A 21862-nucleotide genomic window follows, 5' to 3' on the forward strand; every position below is an offset into this window, starting at 1 on the left:
AAAAAAAAAAAAAAAAAAAAAAAAAAAGAAGTATCCTTTCTGATTGAGTGTCAGCCAGAGGGAGTGAATCCAGATTGGTTTCCCTCAGGTTCAGGGAAGAAGCCTTTGGAAGGGGCAGAGCCATCCTGCTCTCCGGCTTTCTGGCAGCTTCCTATAGGTGGCAATCTCACTGTCAAGAGCCATCTTTTAACATTCAGCGGCTCTTGGTATTCCCAAAGGTGACCTTCTTTCATGTTCTGAATCTCCTCCAGCAGGCAGCCAGTGGTGTCTTGGTAGTTAGCTTCAATGGCATTCACGTAGATTTCACACATCTGGCATTCCAGGGACCCATCAGTTCCTTTGAGTGCATCCACTTCACAGGTGAGGGACTGCACCTGCCGCCGGTGCTTATCTGACTCCTGCTTCGCCTGGCGTAGGGCATCATTGTCCAGTTCACAGCCTCAGAGAGGTCAGCAAACTTGGACGTGTACCCTTCCTCAGCCTCCTGAAGCTTCTCCACAGCCACGCTTTCACACTGCTGGAGCACATCACTCAGGGCTTGTCTGCTTATTTTAAACTTAGTTTTACTTACAATGAAAATTTTGAGATCTAAATTTATTTTTTTTCCATATGTTTTTCTCTCTTTTATTGATATCCTTTAAGAAGGACATGCTTGGAATTTAGATAAATATTTGTTATCTAAGTTTCAGTAGCTTTAGGTGAACGTCGTCATGTATCTCAGTAACGTAACCATCATTCCTTGTGCTGCCAGAGCATTTCATGAGGGCCTCTTATAATATTTGTTTAAATAATAACTTTTTGTTAGTTATAGTTTTATTACTGATGCTTGTCAACTGTCTATGGTAATTTATTTAAACATCTTCCCTCACTCTTGGTATGTGCATATGTAAAATCATATTTAATGAAAGCCACATTGCAGGGATTAGGATTTTATGAGATATGTGTATGGCACTGAATCTGTATATAGTTCCCTGAATACGTTTATATCATTTATCTGTGCTCTCTCTCCCTATTCTTTTTCACTCATCTCCACCCTTTACCATATCATAAAATTTTCCTGTTCTTTTTTGTAAAATCATTCCCAAGCTTCTTTATTTCTCCCATACATGATACACAGAAGGAAAATTTTTGAACTAATATGCCTTTATTTAGATTTTTAGAAGTCATATATTTATTCAATGCAAAAGACACTAGTATTGTGCGTGGGGGAATTAAAAATATCCTGCCCAATAACCCTCCTTTGTTTGTTCATATCTTTATATTTTCCAAATGTCAGGCTCCAGTTGAAGATTTATGAGGTGATTTTACTTTGTTAATTTTTATGATAAATATATGTACATTTAAAAAATATATAGATACTTTATTGTATATGAAATCTTTTTGTAGAAAGGATTTGAAGTTAAGTGCAAATTAAACAGATGCACATTTATATACATACATGCGTGCACATTTCTGTATTTGAAGAATTAGCAGCAGAAAATAAAGATCATAAAAAGGAGTAGAAAGAAACATCCCTGAAGGGTAAAGTAACTGAATATTAAATTCATTTCTGAAAATTATAATAGGAACATTCAGTAAGCTAATATTAATCATTTGGTATAATAATCAGAATAAAGGCATATCGATTTCTACCAAGAAATGATGTTTTCATGGCATCAAGTTATAAAAGAACTATTTTGTAGGAATGTTTTTAGTCAAAGTTAAGCAGTGTGTTGGGTAATGTCATCAGGAGAGAGTTAAAATATGGAAGTGACTATTTCTTTGCATGACCTTTGGTGATGCAGACCATTAGAAGTAGATCAACTGAGTTTTTAACCTTCCCTTTAAGACATTTCCCACCACAAGTTACATAAAGATTGACCTTGGCTCTTTGATTTGTTTGTACTAAGCTCTATGAAACGAGTCAATGTGTTGACATTTTCAGTGCTACCGGTTTGGATACAATCCAATTGTTGGACTTATAATGATTTAGTTAATAAATAAATGTCATTGACAAATTAAATACAAGCCTACTTTCTAAAATTAAAAAAAAATGGTTGTTTCTGAAGAAGACCTTTGCATATGTATGTGAAAATCTTTTTATCAAAAAATTTTAGTTGAATGTTTAACTTATTTTCTTGCAATGTTTTTAAAAAAAACATTTCTAAATTCTAGCAAATGACTTGGTCCCAAGATGGCTATTTTACGAGGGACATATTGTAGGTTGAGGATATATGTATTAAAATTAGAGGTATATTTATGCTGATAAAGAGAGAGTAGGTACTAAAAATAAAGAGACCATTTTTTTTTTCTTAAGGATGTTTCACTCTTCATTGGGTTAGCATATTTTCTTTTTTTTTTTTAAAGATTTTATTTATTTATTCGACAGAGATAGAGACAGCCAGCGAGAGAAGGAACACAAGCAGGGGGAGTGGGAGAGGAAGAAGCAGGCTCATAGTGGAGGAGCCTGACGTGGGGCTCGAACCCATAACGCCGGGATTACGCCCTGAGCCGAAGGCAGACGCCCAACTGCTGTGCCACCCAGGAGCCCCTCATGGATGACTATTTTTATGTAAACTTTTTATTGACATCTAACATAGGTATTTCTTCATTAAAATCATTTAAAATTCAGTGTTTTTTTTATTTTTTAAATTTTATTTATTTATTTATTTTTAAAGATTTTATTTTTATTTATTCAACAGAGATAGAGACAGCCAGTAAGAGAGGGAACACAAGCAGGGGGAATGGGAGAGGAAGAAGCAGGCTCATAGAGGAGGAGCCTGACGTGGGGCTCGATCCCATAACGCCGGGATCACACCCTGAGCCGAAGGCAGACGCTTAACCGCTGTGCCACCCAGGCACCCTGGGTTAGCATATTTTCTAAGGCAAGAACCATGAAATAAATTTTCTTCCTTATGTAGGTAGGCTTTACATCAATTTTTGTTTACAATTTGAAACTTTTATTTTGCTGCCTAGCTTTATTTTTAAATAAGGCAAGCTGTGCTAGATTTAACAAATATAATGTTGAGCTACCTTTGTACCTTTGTGTGTGTTTTCTTCAATAGTAATTATTTATATTTATCACAAATATGTTATAGTTTTCTTGTTCTTCATCTCCTTACAGTTCTATAAAAGGTAGCATCCTGCCCTAAAATAATTAAAATGATTTATATATCATTATAGAAGAATTAAAGTTATGAATAGAAAACTCATAAATATCATAAAAATGAATTCGATATATAAATATATTTTTTTAGTTTAGTTTTGTTTTATTTAAATTCAGTTAATTAACATATAATGAAGTATTGGTTTCAGAGGTAGAGGTCAGAGATTCATCAGTCTTATACAATACCCAGTGTTCATTACATCATGTGCCCTCCTTTTTTTTTTAATGTTTTTTTTTATTATATTATGTTAGTCACCATACAGTACATCCCTGGTTTATGATGTAAAGTTCAATGATTCATTAGTTGTGTATACACGTATTGTGTGGAGCACTGGGTGTTATATAAATATATTCTTAACCTTCCTAATAATGCATGAAGTACAAATAAAAACAATAGTACAGTCTTTTCTAATACAACAATTTTGCAAAATAAAAAAAAAATTAGTGCTGACCCAGTAATTAGTCAGAAGTCAATTCTTTTTTTTAAAGAATTATTTATTTATTTTGGGAGGGAGGGGCAGAGGGAGAGGGTGAGAGAGAAGCCCAAGTAGACTCCCTGTTGAGAGCAGAGCTTGATGTACGGCTCTATCCCAAGACCCCAAGATCATGACCTGAGCAAAAGAGTCAGACGCGCAACTCACTGAGTCACCCAGGTGTCCCACAAGTGAATTCTATTCATAGACAATGTGGAGTGCGCAATGATATAACTTTTGGGAAGAAAAATTATAAATGTATCATTAAATCTTAATGCATATACTGTACCAATTACATTTTTTGCAATTTATTCTATATTAATATTTTCATGAGTGAGAAATTGTATAAAATATTATAATATCTATAATAGTGGGAAGAATAATAAAGTAAGTTAACAGTGCTTTCCTTCTCAGAAAATTTATTTTATTTATTAATGCTATACATAGACGTAACTCAAAAGAACTAATCAATCAAATAGGCCAAGACGATAAATACGTAGAAAGCTCATCAATATATTGATCTTCATGAGATGAATTTGTAACTGTAACTTCAACTATCCTTTTGTTGATATTATCATGAACCCAGTCATGTTACCCCAGATTCTAACTAGCTTCTGCGAAGTGCATGGCACCCTCACATGAAGTTAATCTGTAGCACCTGCTTACACAATCTGTGTGACATAGGAAATAACAATAAAAATATAGCTTTTATTGTCATCATCATCACCATCATCTATGTGACTTTCCTTGATCATCACTTTTCATACACACACACATACATTTAAAGCTAAATGGAACTTTTAATATTTTCCAAAATAGAAGGAAGTGTCTAAGAGACACTTAGAATATTTTGATAGATATGTAAGTAGTCTTAGCATAAGAAATTTTTATCTTTGAAATAAATATCTAAATTTTGTATTTTTAAGAGCATAGAAAGATAATGCCACAGACACTGAGCTGTCTAAATCATCTCTATTTTCATCCTTCAGTTATAAAGACCAAGCTAAGTATTCTGATTGTCTTCCGTAAGACTTTGTTGAGTGTGGTATCTTGTTCAGTGAATAGCAGAAGGATGGAGGCTGGGGAAGGATGAATGTGAAGACTAATGTTTTTCATTATCTTTGTAGCATGGTTATTGCCCCATTCCATGAATTTTAAATGGATACAGTTGTCATAAAGACAAAGCAAAACAATAAAGAAAAAATCTGACTAAAATATAAAACCTCTGTAGCTGTCACTAAGTACAAAGCAAAACAATCAGCAGTGAGTTGGAGGCATCCTCTCACAGATATTTTAGTCCGTATGATGACTGACTACAGAAAAGAATAGTAAATAAGGAATATCTTAGTTTGAATTTTGCAGTGTATCTCGGTTAACCTACCACCTACTGGTGTTCCATGCTTCTAATTCAGAATTATGACTTCCTGAAAAAAAGATTCAGGAAAAGCTCACCTCTAGTGAGAAGTTCATCAACTTTTTTTGTCTTTTTGTCATCTTTCTTTACCTCTGTTCTACCATTTATTCACTAAGGAGTGTGTATCTATATTCATTTTCACCTTTCAGCTTGAGGAATTTAAATGTCAATTCATTTCTACATCTATCTAGTGATCTACATGAGACAGTGACACTCTATTTTCATGGAGTGGATATGTGTGTTTGTGGGTGGGGTGGGGTGGGTGGAGGTGAGGTTATATAATTTGGAACCAGACACATAAATGTGTGCAGATGCTATTTTTCCTATACTATTTATTCCCTTAGTGTACACTGACAAACATAAGGACAAAGACCAATATATTAAGGATTGCAGAACAGAAATAAAGGTAGAACTTGAAATATTGAGTAGCTTCCCCATCCATGGATTTCCTGCCCTTGCATTTTTTGATACATAAGAAAAAATACTTTATTTGTTTAACTTAAGTCTAATGCATCCTTTAGAAATATAATAGGTTTCTTATGTAGCATTATTGACCTATCAGTGATGTTAATTTGCCATGCATGTTTCTTTAGCTAGCTAAATATTATACAAAATGTATTCTGATATGCATTTGTGATGTTATGAACAAAATAAAAATGCACTAATAGTATAATATATGGTTGTGTGTGTGTGTGTCTGTATTGCAGTTCATGAGTACAGCTATCTTCCTGGGACACAGAGATAGAAGTTAAAGGACTAACTGGAAAGGGACAGGCACTAAGGAAGGAGTGAGATACATTTCTTCTTGGAAAACACTAATCCCATTTAGATATTATAGGGTAGTTGGGCAGAGGAAATGGGATGAGATAATAAATTTCCAAAATTAATGAAAATATTTACCTAGGTACATTCTGGAAGAGTGCTCTTTATAGAGTGTGATAGATGATAACATAAAACTGTTTCCATACAATATTCTAGTTAATTAGCTTAATAATGAATTAGGTAATAGTCACTTCCAGTCATGAAAACATTTGGTCCACAGTTCTGATGAATGGCTGTGTCACATTTAGCAGTTTAGTAGTTATTTATAGATCCATGCTGAAGATTAATGCAGATTACATTCATTTGTCCCTAACTGTTTAAGAGGTTAACCTTCAACTAGATTTTCCCAAGCACCATGGGAAGAAAGATCTGGAATAGGACTCAAGGAAAATGTACAAAGGATAATACTGTCAAGTGTCTGCTCCAACAAAATTAAAGATAAATGTATTTCCTTTATGTACCCACCACTCTTGAAAGAGTAAACAGTCATCAAAAATCCAAGTAATGGCCTTCTTAAAAGATTGATACTTTGTCCAAAAAAACCCAAAAAACAAAAAACTATGTTTGTTTACTTTCTTTCATGCTGGGATGAATTTGTTTATCTCCCCCCTACCCCATCTCCTCTTCTAAGGGAAATGACATACTACATGAATGTGAAATAGTTGTCCAAGAAAACTGATTAATTTAAGAACAACAACAAAAAATCATTTGGCTCATTTTATTTAAGTAACACTCTTCTGAAAGGAAGGTTTTGGATTACTCTGCTTTAAAAAATCTGCTAGAAACCACTTCAGACAATGAAAATACCTGATAAAGATTAAATATACTTTTGTTTTATTTTCAAATTGGAATAACTCTAATTGACCTTGTCTCCAAGTAACAGATATGGCAGACCTTGAGGACTACCCTTGTTCTATCTGGACTTGTGCATAGGTGGCTCACCATTTCACTTGGGAAATAGACATAGGCATATCACAATAGAAATAGCATTTATTTCTGTGAACTTCTTCCTTCTTACACTAAAGCAGATACCTCGAATGAGACCAATTATAGGACTTTATCTAAAATTTTTGGCTAAAATAACTATTTATACTGCCTTAATGGCTATTTTATGTGTTATCAATTGGGAAATTCAGAATTATAAACAAGAAACAAAATTGCATTTGCTCAGAAAGAGAGATCAGGATAAGAAATCTAAGCCCTGGTTTAGAAAAATCCTATGAATACTATTCTGAATTATTGAACTTCTAAAATTGTGTCTGTATGATTTCTTTTTAATATTCAAACTTCCACATGAAATATTTTCAATGATTTAGGATTTATGAATACCTATGAATCAATTTCATTGCTTTGATGTGTAATATATCAATCTCATTACACTGACTCGTATATGGTATATTTTCTATTAATTCCTATAAAAGTCATTCTGGAGTAAATATTTAAAAATAGAAGCTGCAGCATACATTCTGTTTCAAAAATATGAACCAAAATCATTCTTAGGATGTTCCTTTGAGGAATACTTTCGGGGTTTTATTTTATGTTCTTTCATAACATTTTCCCAGTATTAAGTTAAAAAATACATCCATTATTCACATTCTTTTAGAATTGGATTAAGGGAATTATCAGTGAATTTCATTTTACTAAATAGACAAAATTAAGTAGTGGGAGCAACTTTGTTAGATCAACACATTTTGACTCAAAAAAGAATTTTTTAAAAAGATTGATTTATTTATTTGAGAGAGAGCTTGTGCACACACACGCAAGTGGGAGAAGGGGCAAAGGGAGAGAATCACCATGCAGACTCCCTGCCCAGAGCGGAGCCTGACATGGGACTTGATCCTATGACCCATGAGATCATGACCTGAGCCAAAACCAACCAACTGAGCCATACAGGTGCCCCTCAAAACAGAATTTTAATTCACTGTCCTCTAGCTTTCTACCTATTACTCAGTTCCCTCTATGGAAACTAAATATCCACCAAACCTCTATCTGAAACTTCTGGAGAGTTTTTAAAATAAGTTGTTTTTAATCAGCTACAAATTTCTCTATAATTGTCACTAATTTGTTCTTATTTTGTCATCTGGAGAAGGACCAACATTACTTTACTCCCTGTGTGGCCTTTTTCCAGTATACGTTCTTAGCTGGATGTTGTTTTTCTTTATAGATAGTCCAAAATAAATCTCAGGATCCATTAATACATAAAACTTACAGGTCTTTTTTTTCCTCATTTGGTGAGAAAACTAATAATAAATTAGTTTCTTATCACTTCATGGTCCCTTGAATCTTTGGATACAATTGTACATGGAAGGTCTATTTCCAAAATTGCAAGATTATTTTTATTAAGACTGGATACTTGAACTGATTCCAAAGAGTTGTATTTGAAACAACTTTTTTAAAAGATTTTTTTTTTATTTGAGTGAGAGAGAGCACAAGAGTGGGGTGAGGGGCAGAGGGAGAAGCAGACCTCCACTGAGCAGGGAGCCCAACTCAGGGCTTGATCCCTGCTGGGATCATGACCTGAGTTAGAGGCAGACACTTAACCTACTGAGCCACACAGGTGCCCCATGGAACAATTTTTAAAGATAATGGGAAAGATTGCTCAGTTGTTCCTTTCATATAGAATTTTAAGACTAGCTTCTAGGTTAAATTATTAATATGTGGCTATGCTTCTATTGCTTCTACAAATATAAAAACTAGGAAAACTCAAATTGTTTTACATTTGTATTCTAGGAGTGACTTATTTCATAGGTGATGTCACACCCCTACTCAGATTGACTGAGTTTAACTCTTACCCCTCTTTTAAGTGAAAAAAAAAATGATGTGACCATGAATAACTGGGGCAATTGTCACAGTACCAGAAAGTGAATTGAGATTTTTAGATCCAAAGTAACAAAAAACCTTTGAAATGATAAATTGCATCTATATTTATAGTTTTGTGAATAAAGAGAATTCTTATAAAGAACAGTGAAGCTCATGCTAAAGTTTTTTATTTTTTAAAGCCTTAGAAAGGGCAAAAATAGAACTGACGATAATGATAAAGCAAAAATTTTGACATGTCATATCAATTTGAATGGCATGTTATGTTGCTTTCCTGTAAGATGAATCCTAAGGTAAAAAATATTCCTTTTTGGATTCAAATATGCAATCATGTGTATTTTTTGATATTTCTGTTTGAAGAGGAAAGATCAAGGTTGCAAAAAAAATTTGATTTTTTTGAAAAAGTAATTATGTTGGGAAGGGTGAGAAAATTTTTGTTTTATTAGGCAGGTCCTCATCAAAGGAAATGTAGTCTATTCTTAAGGGGATGGACATTACCTCAGTATATACGGTTAATTGAGCTTCTTAGATCTGCAGGTTTATAGTTTTCATTAAACTGGAAGATTTTTTTGTATGCTTCAAGTATTTTTCCTGATCCTTTTCACGTAGGGATTCCAATTATATGTATGTATATTAGGCTGTTTGAAATTGATCCATGGCTCACTGGTTCTCTGTTTATGTTTTATTTCTAATCTCTCTCTCTCTCTCTCTCTCTCTCTCTCTCTCGTTGGTCTGTATTTTATTTTAGATAGTTTCTATTGTTATGTCTTCAAGTTCATTAGTATTTTCTTCTGCAGTGACTGATCTGCCCTTTATCTCAGCTATTGCATGTGTTATTTCAAACAATGTTTATTTCTCTATTTGTCTAAAGTTTGATTTAGATGATGGTTTGGATTTTCTACATCCTCCATTCAAAATCTCAGCATTCCTCTACCTTCTTGAACCATATATAGTTCAAGTTATAGTTATATAGTTATAATAACTGCTTGCATGTTCTTATTAATTCTATCATTTGTGCCATTTCTGGGTCTCTTTCTACTGATTAATTTTTCATCTTCTAATGGATTGTCTGTTTCTTTGCATACTGATAATTTTTTATTGAATACCAACTGCTGTGAATTTTGCTTTCTTGGGTATTGGATATTTTCATATCCCTATAAATATTCTTGATCTTGTACTGAAGCACAGTTATTTTGAAAACATTTGATTCCCCAGAGGCTTGCTTTTAAAATCTGTTAGATTTTAAACAGTGCAGCCATGAGTTTATGACTAATTTTGCCCCACTACCTAGCCAAAACTGTTTGATAACTCTGCTTGATGCTCTCTGAATCATGAGTTGTTTTCCATTTTGGCTTGTGACAACAAGAATTATTCCGGACTTTGGTTTTGTTTCAGATTAAGTGATAATATAATCCTTACTGACCTTTCACTGGTCTGGGTTAGTTTCTATTTACTCCCTCTAAACTGCTGCTGTTGTTTTTCTCTTGCTTTTTAACTTTGAATTCTATTACACGATTATTCCTTGTTACATTATGTTAACATTTCAATTATTTTTCATGTTATTGTGGCAGAAGGTAAAAACTTATTCCAGGTTTTGCATTATTATAAGCCAGGTGTAGGCAAGCTACCACCCATAAGCCATATCTGGCCTTCAATCAGGTTTGTAAATAAAGTTTCGTTGCTCATTTGAATACGCATTGCTCATGGTTGCTTTCACATTATATTATCAACACTGAATAGCTGTGACAGAGCTCATACATCTAGCAAAATCTAAAATATATACATTCTGGTCCTTTACAAAAAAATGTCTGCCAACCCTGTTTTAACCTTATGTATGTGTGTGTTGGGGGACACTTGTATATATTTAGTGTTTATATATCAAAGCCAAAGTGTTTTTGGACTTAGTATCAAAGCATCTGAATTAAAATTCAGCTGTAAAGCTTATCAACTATTTAATTTTATCCAGGTTACTTGACCTGCTTAACACAGCCTAATTTCAAAATGGAAATATTATACATTTAATACTTATAATTAGGAAAAATGATAAAATGCATTGAAATTACTTCATAGTATTCAGTAAAGCCCCTTATTTCCCCCATTACTAAAAAAAAGCTCATGAAAAATAAGATAGGGGATATATATATTTCCTATACAAAATAGAAAATATGTACATCTGAAACATCCTTAGATTGGAAGTGTGTTCTCTTTCATTGTTGTCTAGGTGTCAATGTTAACCTCTAAATTCTTAAATTCATAGAAGAGACAAGTACTCATACACAATCTTTAACAAGGACCTGATCTTTAGACTGAAGCCTTTGGTAAATAGATAGTTTCATAGCTGTGGGATAGCTATGGGATAGCTTCTTATAATTCTGGACATGTTTTATAGCAAAAATCTTTTTCTATTTTTCTTTTTTCAAAAATCCTCTTGTTTAAAGATTGTTTTCTCTTTCCATTTTTTCTTTTGTAGTTTTATTTACCATTCTGTGCATATTGTTTCAGATACCCAGAGACCTAAGTGGGAACGTCAGTCGCGAGCTGGGCTGTGGTACATTTGCGCCCACATCATTTCTGTGTCTTCCCAAACTTTTACATTTTAAGTGCTAAAAAATCAATTTTCACATTTAAGTTATTCAAACAGGCCATTTCCCTGCATGGTAACTCTCTCTATCTCTCTATGAGAAGAGAGGAGTAAAACTCCCATAGTCATGAGTGTCCTCTGGCTCTTCCTGGACTGAAAAGCCCTTGAAAGTGTTTTTGTCTACAGTTCTGAAGAAGAAAGATTTTGGGCAGGCCACACCGGAAACTGTTTCTCCTTCTGGCACAACTGCTCTGTGGCATATAGAAGACTGGAAGTTTGATGCTTGCTTTTCTTTGTAACTGTGACACCAAAGTGCCGATGGCTGGGCTTTAGCTTCTGTATCCAGTGTAAAGTGCCAACAGGGAGAACATGAAAGGCTAAATTGAGAACAGCAACTTCAGAAAACTGAAATCATTTGGGTAGGCAGAGCTTGATTTTTCTACTAGGATGATTTACTTCCTGAACATTCTAAAAATAAATGTATGAAATGTCAGACATATCCTGTGAAATATAGTCATAGAAGTAAAGAAAATATTTTAAAATACACGTGCATATTATTCATGTATTTGGATCAAGACTAAGAGAAAACAAGAAAATGAAAAGTCTAAAAAAAAGAAGAACATCAAAATTCTGATTTGCTGGTAACACATTAAATAATTCTTGTTTTGAAATGTCTTACTAGGTTTCCTTAATAAAATAAAGTTTATTTTAGAAGGTGTACATTTAAGATAAAATGATAAAATGTGAAATTGTTTTGTGAAGAAATATTATGCTTCATACTGTGTATGTAACTTTAAACTACCAATTTAATTTTTATTAATAGTACTTATTAGGAAAATGTTTTCCTTTGTAAGTGTTTCAATTTAGCCTATTTTTAAGTCCTCTGAAAATACAATTTGATCCCTATTGTTTTCACTAAACTACCAAAAAAATCTTGACTATGTTTCTTTAAAATATTTTAATTAACGGATGACATGTTATTGATTTTATGAATGCCTGGTGGGATATCTGAGTTTGTGTACCAAAATCATGGTAAGTCTCACTGCCATCAAGGATTATTAGATTCAGAATCTAAGAGGATGTCAATAGAATAAAATTCACCTTATCTTGTATCTTATGTGGCTCTGCATGCAGCATATATTGAAAACGTCTTAGGCATCTTAGTTAACTGATGATTTGGTTATGCAGGAGTGGAATTTAGTTGCCAAGAAAATTAATAGAATCCAACTGGGAATTAATAGAAAAAGAGTATCTCAGAAAAGGAGCTAGGACTCCCGCTTGGCATCCTATTCAGTTCTGGCTGTTGAGTTTTAAGGAAAAACAAAACCCAAACTGAACCCATTCAGGGCAGTGAGGACATTTTGAAAGCATTTTGAATAAGAGATGAGGGAACTAACTGGATATGTCTACCTTGAAGAAGATTAGATGACAGGAGGAAGATGTTGTGTCAGTCTCAAATATTTGAAAGATAACATGTAGGAAAGAGTTATAAACTCTTCTCTCCAGCTTCATAATGGTATAATCAAGATCAAATGCTAGAATTTAGGGAGATGAGTTTGCGTTCAATAGGAGGCAGAATTTTAGTGTTACCCAGAGATGAAAATTGTAGGTTTTGACAGGTAGCGAGTTCCCCATCTCTATTAGCTCATCTTTTGACAGGGATATGTTCAAGAGAATTGAGAGACTGTCAGCTCGATCAGACATTTTAAGGTTCTTTCAAATTCATAGAGCATGAAATCTATAAATTTGTTCACATACACACACACATGCACACACAAAGGAAAAGCAGAAACAATTTCTTTCTGCACAAAGTTGCTGGACCCTACTCTTCAGATTTTATAGCTCCTTTACTTTTGTTAAAGTGATAGAAAGGACTAAATAGGACATAATCATTTAGAATAAATACCAATCTGATTGGATTTTGATTTTTAAAAAATATAATTTCTTAAGGTTTCAAAAAAATCTGGTTTTGTGTTATAGTAAAGGATGGGGAAAAAAAGAAAGAAAGATACTGACAGGAAGCCGGAGGCTCTAAAGGGGCCAGAGGCTTAGACAGAGAAGTGCTGCTGTTCCCTGCATGGCGTGGTGGAACTAAGGTTACAGCACATATTGGTGATGAACTTGGATTCTGCAGTCATACTGATATGAGTGCACATTCTAGCTTTGCTCTTTTCTAGCTGTGTGTCCTTGAGCAATTTATCTCAGCAGTCTTGGCCTCAGTTTTCGTTCATCTGCAAAACTGAAACAGCAAGAGTACAGAGCTCTGTATAGTTATAAGAGAAACACAAGATAATACATGTGGAGGGTGTGGTACTTTTAGTGCTCAGTGATTATAATTATTACTGTACTCGTACACATGAAGTACACTTGCTTTACGCTGATAAATTCTTAACTTCAATGACACAAATATACGATTCACATTGAGGAGCGTGTGTGTGTGTGTGTGTGTGTGTGTGACAAGATCAGTAATTATGACGTTTAGTGTATGTGGAATTCTAGGTTTTGTTGTGTTTTGTGTTTTTTTATATGATAAGGGAACTTGACCCTCCGCTAATAAACAAGGAATGATAATTATCTAAAGCTATAATCTTATCTAAATAGAAAATAAAGTATTTTTTATGTTCCCAAGTTATGTGGAATGGTTGTCTTCAAATTATTTTAAACCAGTGTGTTCAGATTAAAGAAATGAATTCAAATATGTGGCTAATCTCATCTTCCTGAGAAAGAAATGCTGTTCAAAAGCAGATATAATTACTTTTCTTTGAGTCTGTTCTTCCATTTAATCCACCTACAAGTTAGTGTTTTCTTGTTTTTTCAAACAATGGTGAATGGTGGTGCTCTTCCAACTGAAAAAATACATTCCATTATACATTATAGTTTCAGTAGTATCAGCTAAACTAACAGAATCAGATGATTGTTTAAAAAATAAACAAATAAAATAAACTTTTGTGAGTTTCCAATCTCCCCACCCTAAACAGGCTTACACATAATGTTTTGTTATAATGTCAGCCTTATGAAAAACATAACATCTCTTTTTTAATGTTTTCCCCATACTTAATTAGTGTTATTTAATTTAATAATGTGTGCTTTAATAATAAAAATACAAATGACCATATTATAGGAGATTCTAAGATGTTTAAGACCTGTCCTTGTCTAGTGGGAGAGGAAGATGTTTACGAATATATACAGCTCAAGAATAAATGTTCAAGATTTTGTATAAGAGGGAAAAAACTAAACAGAGTTATACAGAATCAGAGAAAGGAGAAATGCCTTCATTCAGTTAATTCAATGGAGGCTTCATGAAGGAGGATGCATTTGATGGCTACATCAAAGAGGATGTGAAATTTGGAGAGAGATGAAAGAAGGCCCCTTTGAAAGAGTTGAGTCTGAAAAACACACTAATGTGGAGAATTGTGTTTATGTTCTATCGACCGTTCTCTTGTGGCTGATTTGTGGAAGCCTAGAAAATTAGAGGCCTTTACCAGACCCCTTTTCTGACTTAAGTCGCATTCATCTCTATTATTTACATTGTTTACCATTGTAATGCCTTCTGAGGTTTTCTTTCAGCTCATTACCCCAGCCTCTAATATTAGAGTTTCCCTCCTGTGCTTACTCTGACATGTATAACCAGTCTCTCTCTCTTTCTCTCTCGCTCTCTCTTAGGACATATGCTATTAATTTCATTTTCTCAAATCTGCTAAGCTCTTTCTGATCACTCTGCCCAGAATGTTCTATATCCCTATCTGTCTCACCACCCTATCTTTCCCTAGTTAATTGCTCTTTATTCTTTATGCTGTAGCTACTATTTCCTTCAGGAAATCTTTCCTGACACCCCATCTTGCATACCTCCTGTGTGCTTCACTTGACCAGGAATTCCGCTGTGGCATTACCACACTTGTTTATAATTTCCTATTTTCCTCTCTGTATTCTATCAGCCTAGAAATGCATGAAAGCAGGAGCCCTGTTGCTCTTGTTTCTCCATTACTTAGCACTGTGGTTGACAAGAAGTATATATGAACATAGCGGTTATTCTTGGTTCAGTGAATGAGTGAGCAAATGAGTACTAGATTCATTAGCATCTTAATGTCTTGAGAATTGTTAGAGTGTGAATATAGACTATCCAAGCTAGTAGCATAGGGATAGCATGGCTAGAGAGTCTGAGTAGTCTGGGGCAGCTGAAACACCATCTTGATTGCACACCGATGACTAGTCAGTGAGAGGATATCTCTTTGGAATTCACTCAAATAGAAACAAATGGGTTAAAATGTGAGAAAAAGAGATTAATAGCAACAGAGTGAAAAGAAAACAAGATCTTTCCATATTTTTTGTCAAATAAAGGTATATTGAAAGTACAAGACATTGACAAAAGGAGCATCAATTTTACAGCTAAGAAAAAAGTCAATAATGGAACATTTTTTAATGGAACATTTTTTTTAATGATGGTTATGTCAAGTCGAGAGGCATAAAATAATGGCTGTTGCTGATTAGTGAAATTTTAAATAAACATGTTAACTATGGATGAAAATTTATAAGACCAAGTTTCTATTTTATATTTGTTTTCGTTTTTGTTTTTAAACATTAGTAGATGGAAACATACAAGTGAAGTTGTGAAGATAGTTTAAAGCTACACTAAAAAAGCTCTATTTCTGGGGATGCCTATGTGTCTGGTTTTTTGACTCTTGGGCAAGATAAGGACTGTTAAATTCAAAATGTAATGTTTAAGATCCCTGAAGACCCTCTGGGTAATTTCTTTATTTAAGGTCTGCAACAGACCTAACCAGTTTGACAAACTTGGCTTGATCCTCTCCCCAAACCAAGAGTCCTTATACAGATCTTACTGGTTCAAACCACAGAAACAAGGACACTTGGGGAGCTTGAACATGGGATATCTCTTAGACTACAGATGGAAAAAGTCTGCACTCTATTTCTCTTCCTGAATAAAGTGAGAATATTATGCTTTTCTAGAGCCCTGTAAAAAGCCAAACATTTATTTAAAAGGCATGGAAACTGAAATTTAATTCATAATAGTTTCCTTCCCTTCCTTCCTTCCTCCCTCCTTTTTCTTTTTTCTTTTCTCTTTTCTTTCTTTCTTTCTTTCTTTCTTTCTTTCTTTCTTTCTTTCTTTCTTTCTTCTTTCCTTCTTCTTTCTTTTTTCTTTCTTTCTTTCTTTCTTCTTTCTCTTTCTTTCTTTCTTTTTCTTTCTTTCCCTCCCTTCCTTCCTTCTTTCCTTCTTTCTTTTTCTTTCTTTCTTTCTTTCTTTCTTTCTTTCTTTCTTTCTTTTTCTTTCTTTCTCTTTCTTTCTTCCTTTATCTTTCTCTCATTTTCTTCTCCTTTTTTTTCTTTCTCTTTTGCTTTCATGATAGCTTTAGCTCATCCAACTTTAGTGCACTTTCCCCCCCAGTATCTTGAGATATACAGGTAAGTGCATTTAGGATTTTCCAAAGGCCTAAATTCAGTGCAAGTTTTAGAAAAATAAACTTTAAAAGCAGTGTATCATATATGCTGGCCAGTGGATCCACCAAAATGACTGTGTTTATAATTCCTATAATTAATAGTTATTTGTATGTTAGATTTAAGAACAAAAAGATGTGAGGGTGACTGGGTGTCTCAGTTGGCTAAGCGTCCTACTCTTGATTTCAGCTCGGGTCATGATCTCAGGGTCGTGAGACTGAGCCTTGTGTCAGCTCAGCGCTGGGTGTGGAGCCTGCTTAAGATTCTCTGTCTCCCTCAGCCCCTCTCCGCCATGATCTCTCTCTCTCCCTCTTGGGGGGGGAGAAGGAATAAAGCACATGAAAAGAAACACAATTACATTTATCTTAAAATCAAGTGATTAACTATTTTATTGCCTGATTTCTCGGGTGTAATATAAAATGAAAAAATTAAAAATAAAAGAAATGGAAAACACTGCTTCTCAAATAGCACATAACAATAATTATGATGATTTGCAGATTACAAATTCTGTGACAGGCATTGTGATAAGCCCCCTACCACTCTGTTCTTATTTGATCTTCTCACTTAGTAAAATAAAATAATTATTGGTACTCATTTATGAAAAAAGCGTTTTCAATTTTAAGCTAAAATTCAGATTGAATTTTATATCATACCCATGAGGGTAAAGCTAATGTATTAATAGCAATTGCACTCCGTTTAAAAAAAGAAAACAAAACAGACAAAGTTAAAGAGTAGCTTAAACAAAATAAGGATTACACTTTTTTATCATAGAAAGAGAAGTTTAGAAGTAGGCATTTTAGGACTGGTATGGTGGCTCCCTGATAAAATCAGGATTTTGGACTTTGATATCTCTATATACCTAATCCTTTACTCCTGTGTTGATAGTTTCCCTAGTAAATTATTTTCACTATTAATAATAATAATAGTCATAAAAAATAATAATAGTGTGGCTTAAATTCTAGAATCTGGTTTTCCTTTCAGAGAGAAAAAGGAATGGCAGTTCTTGCCAACTGAGTCTGTGTCACCATTTTAAGATGCTTTCTCAAGCCCCTTCCAAAAACGTCCACTGAAGTATCAGCAGCCAGAAATATATGGCTTAGTCAGTTTTAATTGCAAAGAAGTCTGGGCAATATAGCTTTTTATCTGAGCACTTTGCTACTACATCAAAATCAGAATTCTGGTAAGAGATAAATAAAAAAGAAAGGGAGCAATATATTTTGTAGTAACCAGAAATCTGTATTTATAAAGGGGTGGAGTTAAGATTCGAAGGCAGATTTTCTAATATCTAACCCAGGACAAATCATTACTACATTACATGACATCCCTTAGTTGCTCTGGCCTCGGTCATGTGCTAAAACTAGGAATGGAATGAAATGGAATACAATGGGATGGAATGTGGTAAAGCACTCTTTCGTGAATCTGGTAAATGTCTCAAATATCAGTCAATATATCAACAGGGAAATGGAACAGTTGGGGAATGCTATATAAATATGGTGCGGGTCACAAAAGATATGTGAAGGGCTTCTTTCTTTTCTAGTTTATTCTCCTGATAATTGAAACCCTGTAAAATATTTACCATTTGCCAGGCTGACCTTACTTGACTGAACTAGTTTAACTGTCAGAGACCATTGTGAAATATCAAGAATAAGAGAAATATGCTCTCTTACAGTAAGATACAATTTATTTTAGGGGCTTGCATGAAGTCCAAGACCACAATAGCAATGCTGATATATTACTATTTCCATTCCCCATTTTTCTAGGGCATAGAAACATATTTCTGCAGAATTATAGGAGCAAAGTTATTATAAATACTCAAACCGCTTCGTTTTAACATTTGATTTGTTTGCCTTACGAATCCACCTTCCTGACTCTGATCAAACCTTAAATCATATTGATACTGAAATTATTACAGGATCACTGCAGATTATTTGTTTTTTTTTTCTTGGCCCTTGCTTGAAAATCCAGGCATTTTATATGATATATTGATAAAATATACTCAGTAGCAAATCAAAGTCATGTGAAACTGAGTTAGCTAAGTATATTCTAACTGCAGATAAATAAATTAAAAAGAAAATCACTTTTTAAAATAATTCAGTTGTATGTTAGGAATATGGCAGTTTAGAAAAATCAACTTATGGTATTTAAAAAATATGAAGAAAATACTTTAATGAATGTGGTCAATTCTAAAATTAATTAATTTTATTCTAAAAAAAACCCTAGGAAACCTCTCAAGCATATGTTAACACTTAAGCTTAGAAATCTATTATTGGTATTTATTTAAACCACTGATATTGTTTAATATCAGCCAAAATAGACATATCCTAACAGAGACAGATTCTGAGTTATATCCATAAGTTCATAACTGTTCTACTCATATTCAAAATTCTCAGAAATTTTCCATAAAGTATATTATGAGGAAGAATTTGAGCCAACAGATATGTGCTGTTCTTTATACTTATGTATGTAGCATTCAGCATAGTGGCTGGCATTAAAAGGCATTCAATAAATATAAGTAAATTAATAAGTGAATGTATTAAAAGAAATTGGTGACAGAGTTTCTAGGATAGAGATATTTTATGATATTTAAAAGAATCACAGGATACCCTAGCTTTTCAATTTTATGTCTGTTTTATAATTTAAGTTACCATACATCCTGTTGGTGTTTAATCATATTTGAGTAGAGCTTATATATGTTTAAGCACAAAACTTGAAAAATCTTCTTCTTTATTTAGTTCAATAGCACCACTCAACTTATTGAAATGAAACTTACTTTAGGTTTTATTATATTCTGGTTCAGTTTAAGGACAATAGTGTTTATATCTCCTTTTTGCTTCAAACATTCTAGATCAGACAATTAGAAGCAAGACAACTATGCATTTGTTGCCTACAACACTGGGAAGATTCATTTTCCTTACCCATTAACTGTCATATCAAATAAATAGGCTGAGAGTTTATTTGTGATAAATGCACTCTGTTTAATGCAATGAGACAGTCTTTTAATTTGAGAACCTAGCATAGTGTCAGTTAAATCTCCTCTGCTGATTTAATTAGCAAGAAGTCAATGTTAATTACTTTGCATTTAAACTTTTGGAGCCTCACAGATGAAAAAATATATAATCCTTTTTGAAACTGAAAAAATAAAAGCCCAGTAATAAAATCAGTTTGTATGGTTTTTAAGGGTGTATAAATGTGTTAAACAGCTAATGAATTATTCAACACTGTACATACTTGGAAGAGTACAGATTTTAATGAGCCTCCTTAATTCTACTTTCCTACCATCTTACATAATTTATTCCAAGTTGTTTTTATTGGATAGTGTTCATTAGAAGAAATATTCATCAATTTACCATATCTTGAAATGAGGAAAGATAAAATATTTATTCACCATAAATTCTCATCAACTAATTGATTATACTGCCTTATATAAGATAAGCAAAGTAAAAGTAGAAATCTCATTTTGATTATGTTTTTACACAGAAGCTATATGTCAAACAATTACATAAAGTCCAATTTTTTAATATGTGTCAACATTTTAAACTCTTTTGTTATGCCTTCCCTTTGAACTCCTGGCTCGAACAAAGCTCAGTAAGAGAGACTGCTAGATATACAAAACCTTGCTTCATCACAATTTTTTCAGAGGCACAGAAAATATTTCTTATTCCTTTTATTGGCAAAGTGACATTGGGATATATTGGGATGGCTCTAAACATTTGATGCTAAGAAGGAATGTGTTGGGTTTTTTGTTTTGGCATTTGTTTTTAAATTTTGAGTGGAGAAAAACTAAAGGCAAGCTCAAAATAATTGTGTTTGAGTGTGCAAAGAGCTGTCATGACTCAGGGGATAGACGACAAAATCTCACAACAAAGGATCTAGAAATCAGTGTACCAAGGAGTTAACAGGGGATGTCTCCAGATAGGAATCATATATATTCATATATTTTGCAATAAACATGTTTTGTCTTTTGGAATATTACAGTGAGATTTTATCTTATTTTTTTAAAAAAGATTTTATTTATTTATTCGACAGAGATAGAGAGAGCCAGCAAGAGAGGGAACACAAGCAGGGGGAGAGGGAGAGGAAGAAGCAGGCTCATAGCAGAGGAGCCTGATGTGGGGCTTGATCCCATAACGCCGGGATCACACCCTGAGCCGAAGGCAGACGCTTAACCGCTGTGCCACTCAGGCGCCCCAACAGTGAGATTTTAAAACAGGCATAGAGAATTCTAGAGCTAAAGGATCAAGGACGAGTAAGTGAGTATCTAAGAAGTGTTATTTCAGATTGCAAAATCTCCATGTATTTCAAACTCAAACCTCCATTAGTGGTTACATGTCTGTGCTGATTGCTATTTCTAAGCTGATTATTAAAAGGTCAACTGATACCAGTTAACGTCTTTATCTATCCTGGTATAGAACATGGATCTATGGGGGAATCAGGTACTGAATATTAGGAGCAGGAACTCAGAGAAATCTTCAAGAAAGAAGATCTAGGAGGGAAAGGATGGCCTAATATGGGAAGTGAGCAAATGCCAAACTTTGTGTCCACTTAGTTTGGCTAAATTCAAAAGAATTTCCTGCTCATTTCCAAAGAAAGTTAAGTGTACTTAACATTAATCTATGCTATTATACTCCAATTTATTTTATTTTAATTTTGGGATTCGGCTTCTTTCAGTAGCTTGGGATTCCTATCAGGAATCCAAGCTCACTTTGCATAGCCAGAGGAATTATTGTAAGGGAGTTAAGCACATGGGCTCTGGAACATGACCTTGGGAAGGTGGTTTAATTCCCCCAGAATTGTTTTTTTTTTTTTTAAATACAAGTGTACTTGTGTTTTGTAACTATTAAACCACAAATTACATAAAAGTGGTAAGAGAGTCACTAATAATACTTAAGAACACCCTTAAGTATATGATTTATTGAAAGTCAGTCCTCAACACAAGGGTTTAAAAAAAAACACTAAAAACCAAAAACCAAAATACTTAAGAATAAAAATAAAATAACATTAGTAACCATTCTTGGGCAATTTCTCACTTTATTTTCCTTTTTTAAAAGCTTTATTGAGTTATAGTTGATATAAATATTGCACACATTTATTTTCTTTTTGAAGTCTGATTAACTTTTTTTTTTATTTTTTTTTTTAAAAACCCTTTTTTTTTTTTTTAA

At 33.5% G+C, this 21862-nt stretch overlaps 1 protein-coding gene and 1 pseudogene across 1 annotated transcript in view; one reads left to right on the forward strand and one right to left on the reverse strand.

Annotated features, from left to right (window-relative positions):
• Window positions 1-15139, reverse strand: part of LOC105234415 — a 15662-nt pseudogene extending 523 nt beyond the window's left edge.
• Window positions 1-21862, forward strand: part of LOC100464392 (zinc finger protein 133-like) — a 51295-nt gene that overhangs the window by 17880 nt on the left and 11553 nt on the right. The window lies entirely within an intron of this gene.

Source organism: Ailuropoda melanoleuca, chromosome 16 (genome assembly GCF_002007445.2).
Source record: "Ailuropoda melanoleuca isolate Jingjing chromosome 16, ASM200744v2, whole genome shotgun sequence".
Lineage (NCBI taxonomy): Eukaryota > Metazoa > Chordata > Mammalia > Carnivora > Ursidae > Ailuropoda > Ailuropoda melanoleuca.